The 6070-nt window shown below is 35.5% G+C and overlaps 1 long non-coding RNA gene across 1 annotated transcript; it reads left to right on the forward strand.

The window, feature by feature from the left end:
- Positions 1-1016: 1016 nt before the first annotated feature.
- LOC311078247 lies at positions 1017-5758 on the forward strand. Its single transcript, XR_014605093.1, has 3 exons — positions 1017-1126; positions 1823-1912; positions 5189-5758. It is a non-coding gene; the product is annotated as an uncharacterized lncRNA (long non-coding RNA).
- The last annotated feature ends 312 nt before the right edge of the window (positions 5759-6070 follow it).

Below are 6070 nucleotides of genomic sequence, written 5' to 3' on the forward strand. Positions count from 1 at the left end.
ACGTGTACCATTGATTTGATTACAGTAAGATGCTAATCGTGAGTATTAGCACGTAGCCTCTGATGTCAATGTTAGTTAGCTAGTTTAAAACTCAAACACATGAAAACCCTATTGGAAAAAATATATAACTAAAATATATTTGAAACATTTATTTTATGCTAAGTTTACTACAAATGCATTTACATATGTATGTACTTAATATAAATACCCTGCAATTGTACTTTGTATCCTAAATTATATACTTAAAGTCAATAAGAACAACAAATGTTGTACTTAATGCAACTTTAGTTATCTGGAAGTAGTGCTGAGGTTAAGTGTATTTGATTGTGCTAAAGTGGAACTATTGCATTTAATGTATTTATTTATTTATTTATTTTTTCTAGGGAAGGAGCATCCGAATGAGTAAAGCGAACGATAAATCCAAAATAAAAGTTTGTGTTTAAATAATATATGTGTGTGTACTGTATATAAATATTTTGTATATATAAATACACACACATGCATGTATATATTTAAGAAATATTTGCATACATATACTGTATATATTTATATATAATATATAAATATAATATTTTTTATATATAAATAACACATTTTTCTTAAATATATACTTGCATGTGTGTGTATTTCTAGATACAAATTTAAGTATACACAATACACACACATATATTATTTAAACACAATATTTTATTTTGGATGCGATTAATCGCGATTACCGTAATCTTTTGACAGCCCTAATATATATATATATATATATATATATATATATATATATATATATCAAGCACTGGAAGAAGATTTTTTGGGGAGAACAGGCACTCAACAGAGAGACAAATCCACCACGATTATCAACTTCAGTAATATGCAAGTCAATTTTAACCATTGCTTCTAAACCTTACATTGGGATTAATATATTATGTAGTTAAAAGTATTATTCTCATCATCAAAAGTCATTTCATCTACCAGTGTCAAATCTGAGTAACTTATTTATCCTTTTGTCTTTCTTTCTCTAAAGGTGACAGAGAAAGGAGAACATGTCACCATCATCAGTCCTTTATTTAGTTCACTGAAGAACATCAAGGGAACGACCCTCAGACGTGTCATAACAGGATAAATGTGGCGACAGGTAAAATTATTAGATGGTCTGTTTGATTTTGGTGTACCAATTTGCTTTTTTCAAAGCTACAATTGTGTGATGTGACGTGACATGTATGTGCAAAAACGGCTGCCCACTGCTCCGGGTGTGTGTTCACAGTGTGTGTGTGTGTGTGTGTGTGTGTGTTAATGAGTATTTTTTTAGAGATTAGGATTTTAGAGAAATCATGTTACTTACACATGTCACAATACCTTATGAAAGAATAACAACTTTTACTCAGGATAAAAAACAAAAACAGCATTAACCTTCAATTGAAATGGTCATGGTATTGGAATGTCACTGGAAGGGCATTTGGGAAATCAACAGAGAATTACCGTTTATTTATTCAGACTATTACGATTTAATTTTGTATTAATAAAATAGGTTTAGGGCGGCAGTGGCTCAGTGGTTCATGTAGATTGTCTACAAACCGAAAGGTTGGTGGTTCAATCCCCGGTTCCACCTGACCAAGTGTCGAGGTGTCCATGAGACACCGGGTGTGTGTTCACACTGAACACACACCCGGAGCAGTGGCCAGCCGTTTTTGCTGTGGCACCCAGGGAGCTATTGGGGACCATTTGTTCATGTTGTCTGAATGTTTAATAATGGCAAATGTTGGTACAATTTAAATACGTTTTGTTTAATATTGTTTAAATGAATGGTACAAATTAAATCTTTCTTTTTAAGGACTTATCAGCCCACTCCATCCCACCCCAGATTGACCAAGGATCCAGATGAGTACTGGCAATTTGGTGAAGGATTGCACTGTCACTTCTGGTATGAATATATTAACCTTTTGTTATGTGTGAGGTGTTTTGATTTTACTTAATTTAATACAATTTACAAAATTTTTACATAATTGACTTAGAGTAGTAGTAATTTTCACTAAAATGAAAATTACCCCATGATTTACTCACCCTCAAGCCATCGTTAGTGTATATAACTTTCTTCTTTTAGACAAATACAATTGGAGTTATAACTATGGGGTTGGGTTAATAAAGCCCTTCTGGAGCAAGGCCATGAGTTTCCAAAAGTATCCATATTTAATACTTTAGAGAGTAAAATAACTAGCTTCCGACCATACATAGTCTACTTTTGTATAAAGCGCAACTTACGCAACTTGTGACGTCAGAAGTAGCGTAGTGCATCATGGGGTAGCGTAAATATCAGCAGCATGTTGCATTATTCAGGGTAGTTGCGCTTTACCCTTAAGTGGAATCCGTAGGTTTGTTTGCCCAGAACCTAGTTGTTTTAAATATGAATATTTTTCTAACACAAACTCATGGCTTCGCTTCAGAAGGCCTTTATTAACCCCCCGGAGCCGCGTAGAGTTCTTATGTAATGGATAGATGCACATTTTTGAGCTTCAATCTGATGGTTGCAATGGTTGCAATTCACTGCCATTATGCAGCTTGGAAGTGTCAATGTGTTTATTAATATAACTCCGATTGTATTCGTCTGCAAGAAGTCATACACACCTAGGATGAGTAAATCATGGGCTAATTTTCATTTTTAAAGTGAACTACTTTAATACTATGTGTAGTTAGGATTCTGAATTAAGTGTAATGTTTCTCTACATATCAGAAATATACAGAGCCACTTATTAGGGGTGGAACGGTACACAGGAGTCACGGTTCGGTTCATGCCTCGGTTCAGACATAATTGTACCTGAATGAATTGAATTTAATTAATTTGCTACATTTCAGATTAATATATTTGTTTTCCTTAAAATTTTAATTAACAGTAACTTAAACACTTTGCAGTTTGAATGATGTCCTGTATAAACAAAATGACAGAGTATGTTTTTATGTTTACACTGTTCGATCGCACCTCACACACACACAAATTTCAGTAAGCACTTTGCGACTTTTCGATCGCGACCGCGCCTCTCTCTCTCTCTCTCTCTCTCTCTCTCTCTCTCTCTCTCTCACACACACAATATATTCCAGCATTGCAATCTTTACATCGCAGCCTGCTTCAGAGCTAAGCCGGGGCTACAGATTAGGTGTCCCTAAAGCACTGGCGTATCTAACAGTAGTTCCGCATTACATTCATTCATTTGCACACAAGTTTTATTTATTTTTATACCGTGTATTCTCTGTGTAAATTTATGCGCCGAACCGTGACGCCCGTACCGTTTCGGTTCAATACGAATACATGTACCGTTCCACCCCCACCACTTATATTATCAGAAATTAGAGCTGAAATTGTTGAAAGATTTTGAACCCACGCAATATTTTCCTAAATGACAATGATTTGTCTTAAACCTTTGTCAAGTAAGATCACAGTGAACATTTATATCTGCGTTGGCGCTGTCAGTACCCACATTTACATGGAAATGTTTTGTTTCGATCAGAATGAAATCATTCTGATTGATGAATCTGAACATAGTTTTTACATGAATGCTAAGTCATCAGGTTGATGTGCATTTATAAGTCACAAGCTTCAAATCTGATTTAATCTTTTTGATGTGAACATAATATGCAGTTTCCTGCTGTTGTCACAAACTAACCATCCTCCGTTGTTTTAAAAAGCAGACTTATATTTACCTATTTCAGGTCCTTATTAGGAGACGTGGAGTACACAAAGGTTTGCCGTGCTGCTTATATTAATCAAGCAGCAAAAAAACGATGCCCAAAACAAGGCATCTGCAGATGAGAGTCCAAAACAAGCACTTGTTGGACAACGTTGTCCTGCACCACTTCACAGAATGAGGAGTGGGAAGATCATTTTAGATTGACACAACAGTCATTTATTATATTCTTAAATAATATTACAACAACATCAGCTCTTAATTCAAATGATCACAGAAGTACTGAGATAAAAGTTTATAGTTCAGATATAAACACTGTCTACAGTAGCAATCAAAATAGAGTAAAACAACTTTTGCAAGAATCTTGACACTTGAAACTTTAATCATTCATTCTAGAGATTCGTTCAAAATCGCTGATTCATCCAGTAATGAAACACGTATTTTAGTCATTAAAGCATTCATTCAAACTTTTTTTTTTTCATTCAGATTAAACATTTTAAATCGATTGCAGAAATTAACATTTGTCAGAACCTCTAGTAAATTACATGTTATGTTGTTCATTTATCTGTTCAGAACCATGATCTCTGTCTGAAACACTAAAAGAATCAGATTCTCATTTTAACAATTCTAACTTGTTATTAAAACTGTGACTCTTAAGTCGAGCCATCCTGGAAATGTAAGAATTATCCACACCTGTGATCACCTCAATTATTTTCCAAAGACACAAAGAATAATATTTTTATATTTTTACTTTAAAAGCAATTATAAATCATTAGCAATAAAAAATACTTTAATTATGCATCATTTTGTTGGCCCATTCTATCATGGACTGAAGATCTGATTGTGAGAAACTACCTAATATTAAAATGACTTGAGACAAATAATGTATTATTATTATTATTTTTGTTCATAATTTTTTTAGGGTTAACTTGTATCAATTAATAAATTAATGCTTTCAAACACATTGCATATTCATACTTTATAAACTGGTAAATAAATGGTAAATGGACTGCATTTATATAGCGCTTTCACAGACCTATGGCCACCAAAGCGCTTTACACTGCCTCACATTCACCCATTCACTCACTCACTCATTCAAACACCGACAGCGGTGTCAGCCATGCAAGGCGCCATCCAGCTCGTCGGGAGCAGCTGGGGTTAGGTGTCTTGCTCATGGACACCTCGACACTTGGTCAGGTGGAACCGGGGATTGAACCACCAACCTTTCGGTTTGTAGACAATCTACATGAACCACTGAGCCACTGCCGCCCTAAACCTATTTTATTAATACAAAATTAAATCGGAATAGTCTGAATAAATAAACGGTAATTCTCTGTTGATTTCCCAAATGCCCTTCCAGTGACATTCCAATACCATGACCATTTCAATTGAAGGTTAATGCTGTTTTTGTTTTTTATCCTGAGTAAAAGTTGTTATTCTTTCATAAGGTATTGTGACATGTGTAAGTAACATGATTTCTCTAAAATCCTAATCTCTAAAAAAACTAATTTGTTTTGCAGAGGCTCTTAAGAAGACTGCTCAGATCAACTGGCAAGAAACTGAGAGGGAACACTCAAAATAGTCTGGGACAAGAGATGGAGGACAGTGTCCAGAATGCACAAATGACTGTCTGCAGTGTAAGCTGTACTGGTACATGTGTAGTTGCTGCTTCTTCTAACTGTCCCCAATTTATTTCCTGTTCAAATGTTCAAAGCTTTCAGTAAAGACAAATACAGGTTAAAAGTATGTATTTTAACAATTAGGTATAGAACTTTAAAGAGATACTCTTTAATCTGACATAAATCTGCTTCTTTAAATATTGTCTCTGGAATTTCAGAATATAGCATAATATGATGGGTAATTTCAATAAAATTTTAATTTGAAAAGATTTCAATCTCACTGTGTGCTCTAATGCTTTAAAACTTGTTTGTGTGGTGTTGCTACTCATTTAGATGGAACCCAGATGATCCCTAGTTGGGCCACATGCATATGATTCCTAGTTGGGCCCCACCTAAAGCCCTGTGAAATCCTGCATAAAACCTAAATGAGTAAGTTGCTGGGGCCAACATGGAACCCATGGACAAACCCACTTACAGCCCGTATTTCGGCCCATGTAGTAACCTTGTTGTACCTACAAAAAAACTAAAGCTGGGACCAAGAAGGGTCTTGTGCATGTAGCCCAGTTGGGGCCCACCTTTTTGTAAGTGCCATCCTATATGAAATCCATGTGGGCAGTTGGCATGGGGCCATTATGGAACCCGCGGACAATCCCATACAGAGCCCATTTTTCAGCCTATTTCGAAACCCACATGGGTCCCATATACAAATGTCGGCGGGGTTAAGCTGGGACCGAGATGGGTCTTGTGCATGCTGCCCACTTGGGCCCCACCTAGTACCAAGTG

The sequence above is a fragment of the Abramis brama genome (assembly GCF_963993115.1).
Source record: "Abramis brama genome assembly, chromosome: 2".
Classification (NCBI taxonomy): domain Eukaryota; kingdom Metazoa; phylum Chordata; class Actinopteri; order Cypriniformes; family Leuciscidae; genus Abramis; species Abramis brama.